Source organism: Heptranchias perlo, chromosome 4, assembly GCF_035084215.1.
Source record: "Heptranchias perlo isolate sHepPer1 chromosome 4, sHepPer1.hap1, whole genome shotgun sequence".
NCBI lineage: Eukaryota > Metazoa > Chordata > Chondrichthyes > Hexanchiformes > Hexanchidae > Heptranchias > Heptranchias perlo.
In genome coordinates, this window is record NC_090328.1 from 25,334,591 (window position 1) to 25,357,627 (window position 23,037).

A 23,037-nucleotide genomic window follows, 5' to 3' on the forward strand; every position below is an offset into this window, starting at 1 on the left:
TTTTAAGAAATTCTGGAGAGAAACCAAATTAAGTCTTCTTGCAGTAATATACAAGACCCACCCTGGTAGTCATTTGAATTTAAAAACTGAAAATGCTGGAATTACACTGGAGGTCGTTCAGTCAGTCAGGTGTATATGAGTCACCAGAACTCACTCCACCACTTGCGTTTGATTTGCTTTTTATTTGTTCTGGTGGTCTTCTGTTTCCTTTTCTCTCCAGTTTCCATGTCGTGAGATTCCTTTGCTTAATTGTGGTGCACGAGTCAAATCTGTTGAATTCAAATATTGCGAAACATTGGGCAAATTTCTTGTGTTTGATCTTGTAAAAAAATAATTGGGTGGAGTCAACATACTGTGCCTTGAGACATTGAGATATTTTATTGTTTTGCATGTCAGAATAAATATTAATCTGAGTTGCATTACTTTTTTTGTTTTTATTTAATCAGTGTGTGAGCTGGATGATGATACTGGATAGGTGAAAGTGTTCCATTCCTACCATCATCTTCCTTCACTTTGAAGAGCACAAAGAAACAGGGAATGGGCTATTTTAGATCTAGTATTGTGTAATGAGATGGGGTTAATTTGTAATCTTATAGTTAAAGATCCTCTGGGGCAGAGTGATCATATGCTAGAATTTCATATTGGGTTTGAGAGTGATGTAGTTAAGTCTGAAACTAGAGTCTTAAATTTAAATAAAGCCAATTACGTGGCTATGAGGGGTGAATTGGCTAAGGTAGATTGGAACATTAGATTAAAAGATGTCACGGTAGATAAATAATGGCGAACATTTAAAGAAATAATTCATAATTCTCAACGAATATACATTCCCTTGAGGAATAAAAACTTCACAGGAAAAGTGATCCAACCGTGGCTAACTAGAGAAGTTAAGGATAGTATTAGATTAAAAGAAGATGCTCACATGTTACAAAAAATAGTAGTAAGCCTGAGGATTGAGAGGGTTTTAGAAATCAACAAAGGATGACCAAGAAATTGTTAGAGGGAGAAAATAGAATGAGAGTAAACTAGCAAGAAATATAAAAACAGATTGTAAGAGCTTATATAAGTATTTAAAAAGGAAGAGATTATAGAAAGTAAACGTGGGTCCCTTAGAGGCAGAGACAGGAGAAATTATAATGGGGAATAAGGAAATGGCAGAGATTTTAAACAAATATTTTATATCCGTTTTCATAGTAGAAGACACAAAAAATATACCGGAAATAGTGGGAAACCAAGAGTCTAATGAGAGTGAGGAACTTAAAGTAATTAATAATATTAGTGAAGAAAAAGTACTGGAAAAATTAATGGTATTAAAAGCAAAGAAATCCCTTGGACCTGATGGCCTACTTCCTAGGGTTTTAAAAGAAGTGGCATGCAGAGATAGTCAAGCATTGGTTTTGATCTTCCAGAATTCTCTAGATTCTAGAATGGTCCCCGTGATTGGAAGGTAGCAAATGTAACCCCGCTATTCAAGAAAGGAGGGAGAGAGAAAACAGGGAACTACAGGCCAGTTAGCCCGATATCAGTAGTAGGGAAAATGCTCGAATCTATTATTAAGGATGTAGTAACAGGGCACTTAGAAAATCGTAATATGATTGGACAGAGTCAACACGGCTTTATCAAAGGGAAATCGTGTTTGACAAATCCATTAGAATTTTTTGAGGGTGTAACTAGCAGGGTAGATAAGGGGAACCGCTGCATGTAGTATATTTGGATTTTCAAAAGGCATTCGATAAGAGGTTGCATCACAAGATTACGGCTCATCGAGTGGGAGTAATATATTAGCATGGATTGAGGATTGGTTAACGGACAGAAAACAGAGAGTAGGGATAAACAAGTCATTTTTGGGTTGGCAGGTTGTAACTAGTGGGGTGCCGCAAGTATCAGTACTTGGGCCTCAGCTGTTTGCAATATATATCAATGACTTAGATGAGGGGACTGAGTCTAATAATGTATCCAAGTTTGCTGATGATACAAATTGGGAAAGTAAGCTGTGTGGAGGATGCAAAGAGGCTGCCAAGGGATAGACAGGTTAAGTGAGTGAGCAAGAAGGTGGCAGATGGAGTATAATGTGGGGTAATGTGAAATTATCCACTTTAGTAGGAAGAATAGAAAAGCAGAATATTTATTTTTTTAAAAGATGGGTGTTCTTGTACACGAATCACAGAGAGTTAACATGCAAATACAGCAAGCAATTAGGAAGAGAAATGGTATATTAGCCTTTACTGCAAAGGGGATGGAGTATAAGAGTAAGGAGGTCTTGCTGCAATTATTCAAATGTGAGACCACAGCTGGAGTACTGTGTACAGTTTTGGTCTCCTTACCTATGGAAGGATATGGCTGCCTCAGAGTGGCTGCGACGAAGGTTCACTAGATTGATTCCTGGGATGAGAGGGTTATTCTGAGGAGAGAATGAGTAGAAGGGTTTGAGTATTCTAAGGAGTTTAGAAGAATGAGAAGTGATCTCATTGAAAGGCAAAAAATTCTTAGAGGGCTTGACGTGGTAGATACTGAGGGGCTGTTTCCCCTGGCTGGAGAGTCTAGAACTAGGGTCATCGTCTCAAGATAAGGGGTCGGACATTTAGGACCAAGATGAGGAAAAATTTCTTCACTCAGAGGGCTGTGAATCTTTGGAATTCTCTACTCCAGAGGGCCGTGGATACTCGGTCGTTGAGTATATTCAAGGCTGAGATGGATAGATTTTTGAACTCCAGGGGAATCAAGGGATATGGGGATAGGGCGGGAAAGTGGAGTTGAGGTCGAAGATCAGCCATGATCTTATTGAATGGCAGAGCAGGCTCAAGGGGTTGTATTGCCTACTCCTGCTCCTATTTCTTATGTTCTTATGTAAGAGCACTTCTATTGTTGTAAGCAGTACATGGGCAAATATATATATCACAATAATAGAGGTGTTTTTTAAATATATGTACCAGTTTAGCTCTGCTTTCAATACAGTATTTTAAAAGTATTATATTGGAATAAACCATAACAGGAGAGATTTGTTACAGAACTTACAGAACCTACTGCTGCGGAATTCAAAAGCCCTGATCATCCGTATTTTTTATAGAGCAAATATAATCTATATGCTGTTGATTCAAATTCTGCACAAAGTTAATTGTTTAATTTTTGATGAGAGCAATAAATGTAATGGTTAAAGGCCACATGTAAAAATAGTTTTTGTTGTTTTACCACTAATTGATTTTGTGGAAAGAAGTGAGGGATCTTTGCTGCCAGTAGAATCATAGGGAAGAGTATATTGTCAGCTTACATCAAAAACCATTGCTATGAAAATCTTTCTCTTCTTATTTGAGCTCAACGTTGAATACAGTTCCAGAAGTGACCTTGGGCATGCAATATTGTTTTCTGTCTTTGGCTACTAAAAATTTTTACAGTCACTTTTGTAATATTTAGGTAAATAATTAATTGCCTAAGCTATAAACGTTGGAACATGGTGGTTTTTTTTTAATTGGATTGAAATAATTCTATCACTTTCCTCATTTGGTCTTTTCCAGTCTAGTTCACATTTGAAAGAACTTGCATTTATATATCACCTTTCATTATCCCAGGACATCCCAAAGCACTTTACAGCCAATGAAGTATTTTCCTTTGCAGTGTAGTCACAGTTCGGTCCATCGTACCTGTGCCTGCTCTTTGAAAGATCTATCCAATTAGTCCTACTCCCCTGCTCTTTCCCCATAGCCCTGCAAATTTTTCCTTTTCAAATATATATCCAATTCCCTTTTGAAAGTTACTATTGAATCTGCTTCCACCACCCTTTTAGGCAGTGCATTCCAGATCATAACCACTCCGTGTTTTTTAAAAATTGTCTCCTCATCTCCCCTCTGGTTCTTTTGCCATTTACTTTAAATCTGTGTCCTCTGCTTACCGACCCTCCTGCCAGTGGAAACCATTTGTCCCTCAATCAAAACCCTCATAATTTTGAACACCTCTATTAAATCTTCCCATAATCTTCTGTGCTCTAAGGAGAACAATTCCAGTTTATTCTCTCCACATAACTGAAGTCCCTCTTCCCTGGTACCATTCTAGTAAATCTCCTCTGCACCCTCTCCAAGGCTTTGGCATCATTCCTAAAGTGTGGTGTCCAGAATTGAACACAATATTGCAGCTGAGGCCTAACCAATGTTTTATAAAGGTTTAGCATATCTTCCTTGCTTTTCTACTCTGCCTCTATTTATAAAGCCAACGATCCCGTATGCTTTTTTAATAGCCTTCTCAACATGTCCTGCCACCTTCAAAGATTTGTGTACGTTAACCCCTAGGTCTCTCTGTTCCTGTACATCCTTTAAAATTAATGTAATGTAGGAAATGTGGCAGACAATTTGGGCACAGCAAGGTCTTGGTTTAATGTCTCGTGTGAAAGACAGTGCCTTTGACAGTCCAGCACTCCGTCAGTGCTGCACTGAAGCGTTAGTCTGGATTACATGCACAAGTCTCTGGAGTAGGACTTGAACCCACAACATTCTGACTGAGAGGTGAGAATGGTACTGCTGAGCCAAGGCTGGCACTTGGTAATGTTGTCTCAGTGTTGATAACGTTATAATTTGACTTTTATAGACATTTAACAGTGCCATTTCTTAATAAACTGATAGACACTACTGTTGGGATTGGATTGTCCGAGTGGATCATCGATAAGGATTATTGATCGAGGGATACACCACATCAACAGACTGCCAAATATTTCTTGGCGATTTGGAATAATCTTTTTAGAATTCCAGTATATCCTAACGAGGAGTGGTGACTGACATATTTGGCTGACTTGAGATTTACTCTTCCTTTCTCTTTTTTTCTCCTCTTCCCCTCCCACCAGTGAACTCTTGTATCTGCTCAAAATTAAGCCTGCTGGTTTTGTTTGTGTTTTAAATTAGTGCTGATCAAGGACATTTAGAGTATAGTGAATAAGGACTTTGTACATGAACAACTATCATAAAATGATTTCACGGAAGCTGTGCTCTGTGAATGAGCATTCACATCCCAGCAGCAAAAGTAATTTGACATTTTCCCACAGCTGCTCCTTTTATTACTGTAACATCTTTCGAGTCAAACAAAATAATTATTTTAACTTCCCTTGTAGATGCTCTTGAAGTACTCTTACATTTATGAAAAGCAGATTTGTTTGGGCAGAAAGGACAAATTGTTGCTACGGTACTGTTGATCTTGATAACTGTTCTCCATTGTGACTAATCATTGACTGCTGAAGGGAATAAGTTCATAATTGTTGCTATTACAAGCATGTAAAGAGTACTACACCAATAAGGAACATTAAAATGGTGAGAAGGAGAAAGTCCCTCGTTGATATGGTTGTCAGTATTGAACCTGCTTTGAACATTTTCATCTCCTCCCTTCGCCGCCTAAGCCCACATCCCTTAACTTTCCTGTTGAATAAGGAACATGCTTATTTATTTTTTTGAATGTTTCAGCTGAGCCTGCATTCTTTGCACTAGGTGGCACAGTGTTCCATACGGACATACAACAATGACTGACAGAGAAAAAACAACCTCACTGGTCCACCCAGCCTGTCCCACACTTCCATAAGTTTCCGTACCATGGAATAGGTTCCGTCAGCAACAGCATGAAGGCTGGGGTTTTCTGCTGCTGCGCTCGCCCGCCCGCCATTCTCTAACCATTCACTTCAGTAGGAGGAACATTGTAGGCTGGAGAATGTAGAAGTGGAAAGCCCCAGACTACATGTCTATGTTCCATCTGCAAGAAAATAAATACCACTCAATTGTTCTTAAGCTTATCGTTCCTCAAACTCTATGACTGCTCTGGTGCTCCTTCCCACCATCCACTGTGCACTGCATGGAAAGCCAGACTGGATGGCATACAGTGCAACCCTTCTGCTCCTCCATCCACAATGGTAGTCATTCTATCCTACAAAAATTACTAAACTCTTATTCGATGCAGAGGTTTTTCCTTCCCATCGCAAGTGTATACAGTAAAGCCCACTTAAATTAATAACTAATAAAATGATGACAATATAAAAGAATAAAATTTCACTGCACAAATCCCCTTTCTATTTTCTCCAATGATAGTTGTTCCTGTTAAATTAATAACTAACTGTTAAATGAGTAAAATGCTTAAATGAATTGGAGAAGTCTGAATTTATTCATTTAAGTGTTGTACACCATTGGCGACTGAGCCTTCAGCTGCCTAGGCCCTAAGCTCTGGAGTTCCCTTCCTAAAAGCTCTCTCCGCCTCTCTACCTGTCTCTCTTCCATTAATACGCTCCTTAAATCCTACCTCTTTGACGAAGCCTTTGGTCACCTGTCCTAATATCTCTCTACTCCCCTCACTCACTCTAAACTTGCCTCTGAACTTGCAGCATGCCGTTCTCTCAGGTCCAACCCTGACATTGTCATTAAACCTGCTGACAAGAGTGGAGCTGTTGGTGTTTGGCGAACAGACCGCGACCTTGTGGAGGCTGAACGCCAACTCTCTGACGCTACCTCCCGCTGGACCATGACCGCACCGCCGAACATCAAGCCATTGTTTACCAGATCATCACTGACCTCATCTCCTATGGCGATTTCCCCCCCCCACGGCCTCCAACCTCATAGTCCCCCAAACCCGCACAGCCCGCTTCGATCTCCTTCCCAAGATCCAGGAACAGGACTGCCCTGGTAGACCCCATCGTTTCAGCCTGTTCTTGCCCCACGGAACTTGTTTCTTCCTCTCTCGACTCTTTTTCACCCCTCGTCCAGTCTCTTCCAACCTACATCCGCGACTCTTCTGATGCCCTCCACCACTTTAACAGTTTCCAGTTCCAGGCCCAAACAGTCTCCTTTTCACCACGGACGTCCAGTCCCTCTACACCTCCATCCCTCACTAGGACGGCCTGCGGTCCCTCCGCTTGTTCCTTGAACGAGGCCCAACTAGTCCCCATCCACCACCACCCTCCTCCGCCTGGCTGAACTTGTTCTTGCATTGAACAACTTTTCATTTGACTCCACTGACTTCCTCCAAATAAAAGGTGTCGCTATGGGAACCTGTATGGGTCCTAGCTATGCCTGCCTTTTCGTGGGATACATGGAACATTCTTTGTTCCAGTCCTACTCAGGTCCCCTCCCTCACCTCTTTTTCTGGTACATTGATGACTGTAATGGTGCCGCTTCCTGCTCTCGCCCCGAACTGGAAAATGTCATTAACTTTGCTTCCAATTTCTGCCCCTCCCACGTCTTCGTGTGGTCCATCTCCGACTCTTCCCTATCCTTTCTCGACTTCTCTATCTCCATTTCTGGGGATAGGCTGTCAACCAATATCTATTATAAGCCCACCAACTCCCACAGCTACCTTGATTACACTTCCTCCCACCCTGCTTCCTGTAAGGACTCTATTCCCTTCTCCCAGGTTCTCCGTCTCCGTCGCATCTGTTCTGATGATACCACCTTCCGCACCAGTGGTTCCATTATGTCTTCCTCTTTCCTCAACTGAAGATTCCCCTTCACTGTAGTTGACAGAACCCTCGATTGTGTCCGTCCTATTTCCCGCACTTCTGCCCTCACCCCTTCCCCTCCCTCCCAGAACCATGATAGGGTCCCCCTTATCCTCACCATCCGTCCCAGCAGCCTCCACGTTCAACAGATTATCCTCTGCCATTTCCACCACCTCCAGCGCAATGCCACCACCAAACACATCTTCCCCTCCCCTTTCAGCATTCCGAAGGGACTGCTCCCTCCGCGACACCCTAGTCCAGTCTTCCATCACCCCAACTCCCGCTCTCCTTCCCACGGCACCTTGCTGTGCGAGCGCAGGAGATGCAACACCTGCCCCTTCAACTCCTCCCTTCCCACTGTCCAGGGCCCCAAACGCTCCTTCCAAGTGAAATAGTGATTTACTTGTACTTCTTTCAATTTAGTATACTGTATTTGCTGCTCACAATGCGGTCTCCTGTACACTGGGGAGACCAAACGCAGATTGGGTGATGGCTTTGCTGAACACCTCCGTTCAATCCGCAAATGTGACCCTGAGCTTCCGGTCGCTTGCCATTTTAATTCAATGTCTCCCTACACTGTTCCAATGAAGCTCAACGGAAGCTTGAGGAACAGCGCCTCATCTTTCGATTAGGCACTTCACAACCTTCTGGACTCAATATTGATTTCACTAACTTTAGATCATAACCACTGCTCCCATTTTTTTTGGCCAGCAGATGCTGGTAATGGTTCTACTGCTGCCATTTACAGCTCTTCTGTGGAGGCTCAGTCATTGGGTACATTCAAAACAGAGATCAGTATATTTCTAGATATTAAAGGCATCAAGGGATATGGGGATAGTGCAGGAAAATGGCATTGAGGTAGAAGATCAGCCATGATCTTGTTAAATGGCGGAGCAGGCTCGAGGGGCTGGATTGCCTACTTCTGCTCCTATTATTCTCTAGACCCATCTTTTGTTTCTTTACTTGTCCCATTGCCTTGCCCCGTCATCCCTTTTGTCCTTTGATCACTCCTGCCCTCCACCCTATCACCGACCTTCCCTTTCGCTCTTTCCTCCCCTCCTCTTCTCTTCACCCCCCCACCCCCCACACACACACTTTTTGCCTGGCTCTGCACTTGTTTAATAACTGTTAATTCTTGAACTTCTTCCTGTTCTGACGAAAGGTTATCGACCTGAAACGTTAACTCTATTTCTTTCTCCACAAATGCTGCCTGGCCTGTTGAGTGTTTCCAGCATTTTCTGTGTTTATTTCAGATTTATAGCATCCGCTTTTGTTCTAATATCTCCTTATATGGCTCGGTGTCAAATTTTATTTGATAATGCACCTGTGAAACACCTTGGGACATTTTAATATGTTAAAGGGGCTATATAAATGCAAATTGTTGTTTGCCTCACTAAAGCCTGCGTGTTAAGTCCGATCTTTTACAAACATTTTTTGTCTAGATGTGAAAATTGCCTAGTAACCAATTCAGTGATGTTTCAGTCTTTTTCATCTCATCAGGTTATAGGGCTGAAGCATTTTTGCAATCAGTGTGATGAGCGCTTTTGTTTAGGTGTGAAAACTGCCTCATCAGGTGCAAATGCTCAATGATCCTTATGTTACCCACCCAGTTCATCTGGTGTCTCTTGCTAAAAAGCAAGTGTTAATTGATGAACTGTTAAATACTGTGCGATATTACTAGATGTGATTAATCTGTTTTTAAAGGTTCTTTTTTTAAAAAAGATTTTAAGTCCTCATCGAAGATTTGTTGTGCTGCACTGTAATGTGTATATTGTAATGAAGCAAATGACAAATACAAACACAGAAAATGCTGGAAACACTCAGCAGGTCAGGCAGCCTCTGGTGAGCGAAACAGAGTTGATTTAGTTCAGATTTATGGCATCCGCTGTATTTTGCTTTTGTTTTGACATAAATACACTTTCAGTATCCGTAACAACTGTGTGACCGTTTGTACAGTACTGTAAATGCAATCCAGTTTGCATTCCATTGTTAGCTTCTTGCCAAACTTGATTAAACAGTAAAAACATATGAAAGAATAGTATGGTTACGTGAATAAAATTACTTGAGAAAACCATTATTCATTTAACCGATTTGCATTGTATCTTGTGCAACAATATGTCAGCGTTATTTGGTATGTTCTTGCTATCTGATAGTTGCTACAGTCTTTAAATGAGGGGCAATATTTCTGTAAATTTCCTCCTTCGTTCCCCAAATTCTCCAAAACAATAATTTTAATTCCTAGATTCTCTCAAAAAAAACCTGATCTATCATCCGTGCTAAAAACTGACGGCAATAGCAAAAAAAAATTGTCCCGCAGCTAAGTTTTTTTTCCAAGTCCTGGAATTGTCCTTGTTTTTCCTCGCTTTCCTGAATCCTCCCAACACATAAATATCCTTTTGAAGATAGGAAGCTGAAAATTGCACACAGACTTCCAAATGTTGTGAATTCCACAGAGTTAAAATAGCTAATTTTGACTTACAATCAAATGATCTTGAAATGCAATTAAGCCTGGTTGATAACAGCCTAACAGTGGTTTTACAAACATTTCTCTCTGAGTGACCCCCTACATGTGTTTTTATACTTCTAGGGACCCTGTACAAATATTGACGCAGACCCCTGTCCTAACTTCTGAAAGCTAACCAAAGGAAAACATTGTTACAGAAATCTTATGACCTTATGGACCTGTTGAGTCCAATGTGATCTCCTGTTTGAAAACCAGTGGCCTAATGCTAACTGAATACTTTCATTGGTTGATAACCACAATGAAATTTACATCTTTTCTTGTGTTTACCAGTGGACAGCAATTGATTGCTGCATGAAACATGAAAATATGTCCCCAATGTGTAATACATTATATTAAATTCTATCGGCTATTCTTTAAACCAGGAGTGTCCAACACATGTCCTGAAGGCCATATGTGGCCTGTGAGCATCTTTCATCCAGCTGAGCTTCACTTCTTCTCGCCATTACGTGCACAAAGCTGATTTCAAGTAGGGTTAGTCTTGTAGGAAGCTGAAACTATTTGTAGTTGAAATTGGCTTTCTGCACTCAATACGAGAAGAAGCACAAACCATTTGAATGGCTTGGAGCCCTTTAAACCTCCTGTCTGGAGGATTAGAAAATGTTGCTACCTGATTTGGGTGTGAAGGGGCATTCCTCCCTGATTGATTCATCGATCAGTCCTCCAGCCTGGAAGTTTAAAGTTGAGGCTGAAATTTCCCCGTATCCAAGCTTTGGTGAGAGGAAGGATGGGAAACGATGAGCAAAAAAGGAGGGTTTCGTTTTTGTTTTCCTTATGGGAGGCTTGGAATTTTTGGGTATGAGATTTGCTTTTTTTGTGTGGGTCGATGCTGCTCTTTTGTGTACAGGGTCTTGCATTTTTGGGCATGTGGGTGTTTGCCTTTTTACTGTATTGGGGCTTGCATTTCTGTGTAATCATGTTGTCCACTGACTGCATTTGACGCGAGCATCCGTCCCCAGGCTCCAAAAGGTCAGCCCAGTAGGGCTCACTTTAAGTGCTACCAGTCTCTCTTATTCAAGTAACTTTGTAATATCTTGGCACCAAATACTTTTATAATGCAGGTATTATCATTCATCCATTTCATAAATCCAGACTGAGCAGGCATTTCATTTGAGTCTGCAGAAAAATGAATCGTTAACTAATTTGATAGGGCTCTGTAGATTAAAACTAAATTATGTGATTATATTATAGCTTTTTCATTTGAATTTAATAAAGTAGACTATCTTGCAATCCTACCTTCATCTATTTCTAATTAACAGGTTCAACTGAAAGAAAAGCTGGGCAACATTGATTACATATTTATTCAGCAAGTGCTTAATTTGCATAGAGATCTATGGAACCCATTCAAATGAAAATGAGTCTCAAAGGATCTAGCGCATGATGGCAAGACCAGAATAATTGCGAGCGATGTATAAGACAAGAGGGGATAGTGCTGAAAGCTGGTAGAGGGGGACAAATACACTGCAGAGCATGGGGGGTGGGGGGAGGAAGAAAAAAGCTATGAAAAGAAAGGGGTGGAGAGTGAAAAAACAAGAAAGCAATAATAGTTTGGAGAGTACAGTTGGTTCAAGGCAGGGCTGAAGGAAAAGATAGAGTTTAAATTTTTTTTAAAAAGCCAGAACTGAAAATGTAAATTCCAGAGACTAAGCAACCTGAAAAGTGAAGATGAAAAGCTCAAATTTTTGTTTGCACTTAAATCTGTTTTAGGACCTTAAAGAAATAATACAAAATAAGATCCTCTTCTAGAGCTCTGTGTTGATCTTTAAATTATTTAAATTGCTTTATTTCAAAATATCAGCCATTATTATTTCTGATAATTCACTGTTTTGCGCAACAACTCCAGCTACTTGAATTAATTCATGGACTCTGATAATTCAATATGGATGGGGTAAGGAATGACGGCAGCACAAATGGTATATAATGCAGAAGTTATAAAGTGCATCTTGTGTCTCTGTAAAATTTTTTTAAAATGTGGTTCTACACTACTTAGTCTGTGCAGCATCTACACAGTATGAAAAGAACTCTGGTGGTCTGCTGAGCTGCCTTTTAAGTGTCTTTTACATAAGGACCTTGGCGAGACCATGCAGATACTGCGACAACGGATGAACGGACACCGCGCAACAATCGCCAGACAGGAGGGTTCCCTCCCAGTCGGGGAACACTTCAGCAGTCAAGGACATTCAGCCACCGATCTTCGGGTAAGCGTTCTCCAAGGCGGCCTTCGAGACACAAGACAACGCAAAATCGTCGAGCAGAAATTGATAGCCAAGTTCCGCACCCATGAGGACGGCCTCAACCGGGATCTTGGGTTCATGTCGCGCTACACGTAACCCCACCAGGGAAAAAAAAAAGTTATTTGTTTTTAATACAACTGGTCATTCTCTCTCTTTCTCTTCCTTTCGGATGTTTCTCTCTCTCTCTCCCTCTCTTTCTTTGGTTCTGGCCATTTGTATATTCAGTTGTCTGGGGTATCTAAGGTTTCTCTGTCTGAACACTATTCAATTAATTTGATGATGTGGAGATGCCGGTGATGGACTGGGGTTGACAATTGTAAACAATTTTACAACGCCAAGTTATAGTCCAACGATTTTATTTGAAATTTACAAGCTTTCGGAGGCTACCTCCTTCATTTACCTGAGCACCGCCTTTGTAATTGACTCCTTTGGTAATGGCGAATGGTTAGTGCCATTTGCCTGATTATAGGCGACTGTCTCCGGAATAAGTGGGGACGATGTAAGTGGTGGGGACTATATTAATATAAAAAGAAAGTTGCAGAGGTAAAATGTAAGAGGGCAGTCAAAGAAGTGAAAACCATGAAAGATGCAAGCTTGAAAATAAGGCTGAGCACAAAATATTTTGAATGATTATTTGTTCCAGGGAAGACTGGAATAACATGGCATCTCCAAATAGAATTAACCAAGGCAAGATTAATGACTTATTAACTCAATCTGCAGTAGCTTTCCTTACTGCTGCTTCAGACTGCTTTCAGCAAGTGATCCACCAATACTAAAGATGCAAATAGATTAGAAACAGGATGACCACAAGTTAGTAAACTTTCTGAATGATTACTTCCTTCAAGTATTCACAAGGGAAGACATGAGCAACCCAGAGATAATCTGGACAAAAATAATCGCTTTCATATAATGGAGATGGAAGTCCTAGACAGGCTAAAAGGGCTCAAAGCAAATATTTCCAGAGGTAAATAGTATCTATGCCAGAGTGCTGAAAGAGTTGAGGGAGGAGATTTGTGAGGCATTGACGATCACTGGATACTGGAGAAGTACCGGTAGTTTGGAAACGGCCTAATGTACTTGTGGTCAAATAAGGCAACGAAACAGATAGGGGCAACTACAAGCTCATTACTCTTACTTCAATTCCATGTAAAATAATGGAATTGATTGCCAGGAGTAAACTTGAGAATTATCAGTACAACAGTAATGTGGAAAACAACAATAAACGTGTCATCAGAAGGGGAAGATTTTGCCTGACAAACCTCCTCCTTCGATGGAGAAGTCATGCGCCATGTGTAAGGGAAACCATACGAAGTGGCGTACCTAGATTTGCAAAAGGAATTTGACAAAGTTCCACATGAAAGGCTACTGTTTAAGGCCAAAATAGGCCTTATTTTGGCCTACTACTTCAGAAAATAATCAAAAAGGCTAATGGAATGCTGGCCTTTATAGCTAGGGGACCAGAATACAAGGGTATAGGAGTTATGCTACAGCTATACAAAGCCCTGGTTAGATGACATCTGGAGTATTGTGTTCAGTTTTGGGCACCACACCTTAGGAAGGATATATTGGCCTTAGAGGGAGTGCAGTGTAGATTTACTAGAATGATCCCTGGACTCCAAGAGTTAAATTACCAGGAGAGATTATACAAACTAGGGTTGTATTAAGGGGTGATTTAATCAAAGTTTTCAAGATATTAAGGGGAACTGATGGGATAGATAGAGAGAAACGATTTCTGCTGGTTGGGAGTCTAGGACTAGGGGACATAGCCTAAAAATTAGAGCCAGGATTTTCAGGGGTGAAGTTAGGAAACACTTCTACACGCAAAGGGTGGTAGAAGTTTGGAACTCTCTCCTGCAAATGGCAGTTGATGCTAGCTCAATTGTTAATTTTAAATCCTGAGATTGATCGATTTTTGTTAACCAAAAGGATTAATGGATATGGGGCTAAGGCGGATATATGGAGTTAGGTCACAGATCAGCCATGATCTCATTGAACAAAAGAAATAGGAGCAGGAGTAGGCCATTTGGCCCCTCGAGCCTCCCCTGCCATTCAACAAGATCATGACTGATCTTCTACCTCGACGCCATTTTCCTGCACTATCCCTTGATGCCTTTAATATCTAGAAATCCATCGATCTTACTGAGCCTCCACAGCCCTCTGGCAGAGAATTCCAAAGATTCACCACCCTCTGAGTGAAGAAATTTCTTCTCATCTCAGTCCTAAATGGCCTACCCCTTATTTCGAGACTGTGGTCCCTGGTTCCAGACTCCCCAACCAGGGGAAACATCCTCCCCGCATCTACCTTATCGAGCCCTGTAATGCCGGAACATGCTAAATGGCCTACTCCTGTTCCAATAAATGTTGTGGGGATTCAAGGTAATTCTTGGGAATGAATAAGAAATTGGATGAAGGATAGAAAACAATAGATAGTTGTTGGAGGAGTTATGTTGGGTTTGTGAGGGTGAATCCCTGGTCTCAGTATTGGGATTGCTACTGTTTCTAATTTACATAAATGACTTGGGGCTCGATGTTAGCAGGGCTGTGGGTTCGCGGCGGGGAGGCTATTGGGCGCGTGGGTAACGCGCTCGGTGAAATCAGTCTGCCCCCCCGCGCGATCGCAGCCTAATTGGATCCACTTACCTTATCCTCCGGGTTCCCCACTGCTGATCTGCGCGTCGGGCGGGCTGCGCATGCGCAGTAAGGTCTGTCAACTGGAGGAGCTCTATTTAAAGGGGCAGTCCTCCACTGACAGATGCTGCAACAAATAGCAAAAATTACAGCATGGAGCAGCCCAGGGGGGAGGCTGCTCCCAGTTTAATGATGCCTCACTCCAGGTATCATTAGATGGGGTGAGGAGGAGGGGGAGGACAGAGATCTTCCCCCCCGGCGGGCGGGAGGAAGCGGCCTGCCTCTGCCACCAGGAAGGCCTGGCTCGAGGCGGCAGAGGAGGTCACCTGCACCACGAACATATCGCCCACCTGCATACAGTGCAGGAGGCGCTCCAATGACCTCAGTAAGTCAGCCAAAGTGAGTACACTTACTCATTCCCCTACACTCCATCTGCCACATCACCGCCCCCACCCCACATCTCCTTCTGCACTGCCAACACTACTCTGTCACATCACCCCTCATACCCACTCAAAGCTCATCCTCATCTTACCTGCACTTACTCACCTCGCCAGTACTCATCCCGCCACTACCACTCAACCCAATCTTCATACAATCTCATGGCTCTATCTCATACTCACCCTCTCGTGCATCTCTTTCACAGTCAGCCTCACTCAACCTGCCACTACCTGTGCGGCAGCCACAGGGCATGCATCACATATGTGCAGGAGGCAGCGTAAGGCAAACGTGTCATGAGCATGAAGGGGATGCACAAGGGTGTTTGAGGGTTTGTCATGGTTTTCACTTATATTTAATTTCTGACCAACTCACATTGCATATTATATTGGCACCACTACTGCCACGTCTTTGTGAATCTTGTCTGGTTTGAACAATAATGCCCTTTCCTGAGGATCACAATGAAGACCCACAACTGATGCCACCCATTGTGTCACTGCAGAGTGGTGGAGGTGTATTTGCAGGGCTCTTTTGTGCAGACGACTGAGAGACGTTGGCGATGTCCCCGGTGGCACCCTGGAAGGATGCGGAGGAGAAGTTGTTGAGGGCAGTGGTGACTTTGACAGCGACAGGTAAGAAGATGGTGCTCGGGCCAGCCGGGAGCAGTTCGGCATGAAGGAGGCTGCAGATGTCCACGACTACACGTTGAGTGACTCTGAGCCTCCGTGTGCACTGCTGCTCAGAGAGGTCCAGGAAGCTGAGCCTCGGTCTGTGGACCCTGTGGTGAGGGTAGTGCCCTCTGCGACGCATCTCTCTCTGCGGTTGCCCTCCCTCCTGCTGTGCAGGTGGATGTGTCACAGCGCTCTGTTGTGGAGCTCCACGTGTCAGAGGTGGACGGAGTGGCCGGCGAGGCTGGTGATGCTGTTCGCCCTCCGAGGAGGTCATGACTGCAGCTACGGCGGCCCCCATCCGGAAGATGTACGTCTGAGGGGGTCCGCAAGGTAGGTACATGTCTCTGGACCCCGGGGTAAGTGTGCAAGTTGGTGAATTTTCTTGTCCGGAGGAGGGTGATGGAGGCCAAACTTTGTCCCAAGTGACAGAGTGGCCTCCTGCAATGAGTGAGGGTCTCCCCCCACCCCCCCCCCCCACCTGTCAAATGGACCTTTGCAGCTGCCACAGGCTGACAGCTGCAACACGTCCATTTCAACTGGGAGTGTTTCCCCCAGTATGGGAAACAGTCCCAGTTGTCTGTGAAATCCCACCCCTCCTCACATAATCCCTTAATCAGGTCAGTTAATGACCTGAAATAGCTAGGTAAATACACCCCGCTGGCTTTAATTGCCTGCGGGAGTCCCACTTCCGGGGCTGCGCGCGCACGTCGGCGTGTCTGTGGGGAACCCGGAAGTGGGCGGGTTGGAGCCGGGCTCCCGACCCGCTCCGGGATTCCCCGTTTTTCCAAGCCCCCCTGCCAGGAACGTACCCGATAGCCGGTGCTAAAATGAAGCCCTTGGATTCAGAAACTCATGCAAATTAGACAGATTTATAGATATTGCTAGATTAAGAGTGGCAGTGAAATCTAAGGAGGCAGCTCAAAACTTACAGAATAAATTGAGGAAAATGTTATGTGGGCAGAACAGGAACAATTTAATACTGAGAAATGTAAAGTATTGTACATGGGAACGAAAAATGGGTGACACACTTATGATGTTGAAATAGCTAAAGAAGAAGTTGAAAGAGAACAAGGAGTCCTGGTAGATTTGATCTTTAACATATTCAACCATGCAGAGCAGCAACAAAATAAAGCCAATGGAATGTTAATTTACATAGCTAGAACAGTAGAATGTGTCACAGGATGTTGTGACCAAACTTTACCGTGCTCTGGTCAGACCACACCTTGAATACTGTGTCTAGTTCTGGTCGCTGAAAAGAAAAGACATTCAGGTACAGAGGCAGTGCAGAGAAGGGCCATGAGGCTGATCCCTAGTGTCAAAGGGCTGAGTTGTGAAGAAAAGTTGCATCCGTACCAACCTAGAAAACTAGCCAAAGCTGACTACAAAAACAGCCCTGAGTATAGGTGTTGTGCTACACGAAGGCAGGGAGTTAAACAGAGCGCAGTGGGACACAGGCTTGTTATGATCTAAGCTGCGGGTATACTCTCTTGGCTTTTATTACAGTACATAAAAGAAGAGTTTACAGCTGTGGTGGATTTAGAAATTACTGCAGAGGGATGCGAGTGCTGAAGGCATTAGATTTATTTTCCAATAGGTTGAGGGATGTACCCCTCCCTGAAACTTTTGACGCCTATTTTGGTGATTACTGTAATTGAGTCAAAATCTCTGAACAGTATTTTAAGGTGAAATAAAATTCATCACCATTCCAACCCAGCTCTCCATTTTATTTCCAAATCCTGGCAATTTCACAAGTGACAGGAATGCTCAAATAAAGCCAGTTAATGTGATCATACAAAAAAAAGTGTCTGCAGCTCGGCTTGAAAACAGCAGATGACACACCACAGAATGTACCTTTTTGAGAACATTTCATTTTTAGCTGCTTATTGTATATATTTTATTTGGAGACAAATATATTCAATAAACAGACCTATAACTGCAACTTTCAGAACTATCAGCTGATTTCAAACTTTTCTGCCTCAAGTTCTTGTGCAACAAACGGGCGAAAGTGAAATCTAATTGGTTCCAGTCTTACTCGCCACCTGAACTGATTGGTTCTAACAGCTCCCATCTTGTCTTTGGACATATCTGTTCTAGTTCTCTCCCATCCCAACAACCAAACTGGTTATAATAGCCTCCAGCCCCGCTATCCAACCAATGGGACTGGTTGATACTAACAACCTCCAATCCCAGTGAGCAAAGCTGGCTTTTCTTGTGAAATGTTGATAAACGTGGGTTAAAATACTTGACATTTGGCATGTATGAGGCTGGAAACCTGGAAAGGAGGCACCTGAGAGGTCATCTAAAAGAGATAGATTAGATGGGTAAGGAAATGGAAAACATGAAGCCAGAAAATTATTTTAAATTAAATTACAAGAGTAGGGCAAGAGGACACGAGTTCAAACTTGTAAAAGGTAAATTTAAGACTGATAGGAAGTTCTTCCTCATGTTGTCAAACTCCAGCAACTCCACTACATTACAGCAAAACTCTAGGAGTCCCGCCAAAGCCTCGCACCCCCCCCCCCCCCCAAATCTCTGAAACATCCTCTAGTGCTACAGCCCTCCAAGATCTCTGTGATCCTCCATCTTTGGCCTCTTGTGCATCCTCGATTTCCTTTGCCCCAGCAATGGAGGCCGTGCCTTCAGCTGTCAAGGCCTGAAGCTCCGGAATTCCCTCCCTAACCCTCTCTGTGTGTCTACCTCTCTCTTCTTTTTAAGATACTCCTTTAAAACCTACCTCTTTGACCAAGCTTTTGGTCTCCTGTCCGAATGGCTCGGTGTCCGATTTTGTCTGATAATGCACTTGTGAAGCGCCTTGGGACATTTTACTATGTTAAAGGTGCTATGTAAATGCAAGTTGTTGTTGCTCTCCATTGGCCTACTGCAGCATTATAAATGTAGGATGGATACAAAAGGATATTTTTTAAAAAGATCATTTAATACAAGGCACAATGCAAAAAAAAATTAAGGATTCTTGTTAATACTTCAGATAGGGGGTTTTATATTGTCACTAATATTCTTTGAAGCATGATCTCCTGAAAGGAGGACAATTTTGCAAATTTCTTGATGTGCACTTTACCATGTAAGGAAAAAATGTTGCATAATAATCTAAAGTGCTTTTTTTTAACCATACCATTCATCTCAAAGAGTGACAATGTACGAAGAATGCTTGTCTGTATAATATTGCATGAGTGAGATGGAGGCACTCTTGTATGGCACAACTGGAGGTTAGCATTTCATCTAACAAACATTGTGTTTTATGAAGCAATTGAATGTTTTTGATAAGTGTATATTATTTCAAAATGCTTACTCCTTTAGGTAATTTTACAACACCAAGTTAGAGTCCAACAATTTTATTTGAAAATAAAATAAAATTGTTGGACTATAACTTGGTGTTGTAAAATTGTTTACAATTGTCAACCCCAGTCCATCACCGGCATCTCCACATCATACTCCTTTAGGTAACTGGGAAGTCCCATTTTTAGTATTTTAAATCTCTGTTAAAGTGTTATACTTGCTCAATCATTGCTTTAGATAAATTTGCAGTTGGTATCAATGAGTAACTTCACTCGACATTTCATTTTAGAAAGATAGTATTTTGTTTCGATTTTTATTGTAATTCTTAATGACTGGTGCATTTGTTCAAGGAGAGACAGGCTTCTCCCATTGTACTTGCTATGGTCGTCAAGAACCACCAACACAATGTTATCTTTGAACTGTACAAAGTAATTGCCAAAACACTTGATGAACGGGTTTAAAGTCCATGATAGACCATGAAACTGTCTGACATTAGATCTGCTGATACTTGAGGATTGAAATGCAAACATTGCTACTCTGTTCAGTTTAAAGCAATCTAATGTTTTGGTCAGCCTTAATTACATAACAATAACTGTACTTCATAAAAGTAATTAATTGGCTGTGAAGCACTTTATGACGTCCTGAGGATGTGATAAGGCGTTATATAAATACAAACTCTTTCAGCATGTTTAGTTAGTAGCACTCTTGCATCTGAGTTACAAAGCTGTGGGTTCAAGTCCTGCTACAGGAGTTGAGCACATAATTTAAACTGAAGCTTCAGTGCTGTACCGACAAAGTGCTGCATTATTGTAGGTGCCAGCGTTTGGTGGAGGTAGTAAACATTGACCATGTCTATCTGTTCAGGTGGAACATTAATGATCCCATCTCATTATTTGAGGGGTTTTCCAGAGTCCTGGACAACCAACACCACTACAAATATATGAAATGGCTATTCATCCTTGTTGGGAATATTCTGAGTGACTTTATAAGATGATGCTACATAAGTGCAAGTTCCTTCTTTCTAAAGTGCTGATTCTTTCTCTGTTGTTCATTCAATAGGTTATTTCCCCATCCAGAAAGACCCTACTCTCTTCCGAAGGAGGAAGCCTCCGAAAGCTTGTGGAATTTAAAATAAATTTGTTGGACTATAACTTGGTGTTGTAAAATTGTTTACAACTAGGTGGTGGAGGTCGCGGGTTTGGGAGGTGCTGTCGAAGGAGCCTTGGCGAGTTTTTTGTTATTCGTTCACGGGATGTGGGCATCGCTGGCGAGGCCAGCATTTATTGCCCATCCCTAATTGCCCTCGAGAAGGTGGTGGTGAGCCGCCTTCTTGAACCGCTGCAGTCCGTGTGGTGACGGTTCTCCCACAGTGCTGTTAGGAAGGGAGTTCCAGGATTTTGACCCAGCGACGATGAAGGAACGGCGATATATTTCCAAGTCGGGATGGTGTGTGACTTGGAGGGGAACGTGCAGGTGGTGTTGTTCCCATGTGCCTGCTGCTCTTGTCCTTCTAGGTGGTAGAGGTCGCGGGTTTGGGAGGTGCTGTCGAAGAAGCCTTGGCGAGTTGCTGCAGTGCGTCCTGTGGATGGTGCACACTGCAGCCATAGTGCGCCGGTGGTGAAGGGAGTGAATGTTTAGGGTGGTGGATGGGATGCCAATCAAGCGGGCTGCTTTATCTTGGATGGTGTCGAGCTTCTTGAGTGTTGTTGGAGCTGCACTCATCCAGGCAAGTGGAGAGTATTCCATCACACTCCTGACTTGTGCCTTGTAGATGGTGGAAAGGCTTTGGGGAGTCAGGAGGTGAGTCACTCGCCGCAGAATACCCAGCCTCTGACCTGCTCTCGTAGCCACAGTATTTATATGGCTGGTCCAGTTAAGTTTCTGGTCAATGGTGACCCCCAGGATGTTGATGGTGGGGGATTCGGCGATGGTAATGCCGTTGAATGTCAAGGGGAGGTGGTTAGACTCTCTCTTGTTGGAGATGGTCATTGCCTGGCACTTATCTGGCACGAATGTTACTTGCCACTTATGAGCCCAAGCCTGGATGTTGTCCAGGTCTTGCTGCATGCAGGCTCGGACTGCTTCATTATCTGAGGGGTTGCGAATGGAACTGAACACTGTGCAATCATCAGCGAACATCCCCATTTCTGACCTTATGATGGAGGGAAGGTCATTGATGAAGCAGCTGAAGATGGTTGGGCCTAGGACACTGCCCTGAGGAACTCCTGCAGCATTGCCCTGGGGCTGAGATGATTGGCCTCCAACAACCACTACCATCTTCCTTTGTGCTAGGTATGACTCCAGCCACTGGAGAGTTTTCCCCCTGATTCCCATTGACTTCAACTTTACTAGGGCTCCTTGGTGCCACACTCGGTCAAATGCTGCCTTGATGTTAAGGGCAGTCACTCTCACCTCACCTCTGGAATTCAGCTCTTTTGTCCACGTTTGGACCAAGGCTGTAATGAGGTCTGGAGCCGAGTGGTCCTGGCGGAACCCAAACTGAGCATCGGTGAGCAGGTTATTGGTGAGTAAGTGCCGCTTGATAGTACTGTCGACGACACCTTCCATCACTTTGCTGATGATTGAGAGTAGACTGATGGGGCGGTAATTGGCCGGATTGGATTTGTCCTGCTTTTTGTGGACAGGACATACCTGGGCAATTTTCCACATTGTTGGGTAGATGCCAGTGTTGTAGCTGTACTGGAACAGCTTGGCTAGAGGCGCAGCTAGTTCTGGAGCACAAGTCTTCAGCACTACAGCTGGGATGTTGTCGGGGCTCATAGCCTTTGCTGTATCCAGTGCACTCAGCCGTTTCTTGATATCACGTGGAGTGAATCGAATTGGCCGAAGACTGGCTTCCGTGATGGTGGGGATATCGGGAGGAGACTGAGATGGATCATCCACTCGGCACTTCTGGCTGAAGATGGTTGCAAACGCTTCAGCCTTGTCTTTTGCACTCACGTGCTGGACTCCGCCATCATTGAGAATGGGGATGTTTGCAGAGCCTCCTCCTCCCGTTAGTTGTTTAATTGTCCACCACCATTCACGACTGGATGTGGCAGGACTGCAGAGCTTTGATCTGATTTGTTGGTTGTGGAATCGCTTAGCTCTGTCTATAGCATGTTGCTTCCGATGTTTAGCATGCATGTAGTCCTGAGTTGTAGCTTCACCAGGTTGGCACCTCATTTTTAGGTACGCCTGGTGCTGCTCCTGACATGCTCTTCTACACTCCTCATTGAACCAGGGTTGATCCCCTGGCTTGTTGGTAATGGTAGAGTGAGGAATATGCCGGGCCATGAGGTTACAGATTGTGCTGGAATAGAACTCTGCTGCTGCTGATGGCCCACAGCGCCTCATGGATGCCCAGTTTTGAGCTGCTAGATCTGTTCTGAATCTATCCCATTTAGCGTGGTGATAGTGCCACACAACACGTTGGATGGTGTCCTCAGTGCGAAGACGGGACTTCATCTCCACGAGGACTGTGCGGTGGTCACTCCTACCAATACTGTCATGGACAGATGCATTTGCGACAGGTAGATTGGTGAGGACGAGGTCAAGTAAGTTTTTCCCTCGTGTTGGTTCGCTCACCACCTGCCGCAGGCCCAGTCTAGCAGCTATGTCCTTCAGGGCTCGGCCAGCTCGGTCAGTAGTGGTGCTACCGAGCCACTCTTGGTGATGGACATTGAAGTCCCCCACCCACAGTACATTCTGTGCCCTTGCTACCCTCAGTGCTTCCTCCAAGTGGTGTTCAACATGGGGGAGGACTGATTCATTAGCTGAGGGAGGGCGGTAGGTGGTAATCAG

General features: G+C 43.4%; 1 protein-coding gene across 7 annotated transcripts in view; it reads left to right on the top strand.

Moving 5' to 3' along the window:
* Positions 1-23,037, top strand: part of LOC137320789 (microtubule-associated serine/threonine-protein kinase 4-like) — a 372,901-nt gene that overhangs the window by 34,736 nt on the left and 315,128 nt on the right. The gene's annotated exons all lie outside the window — the stretch shown is intronic.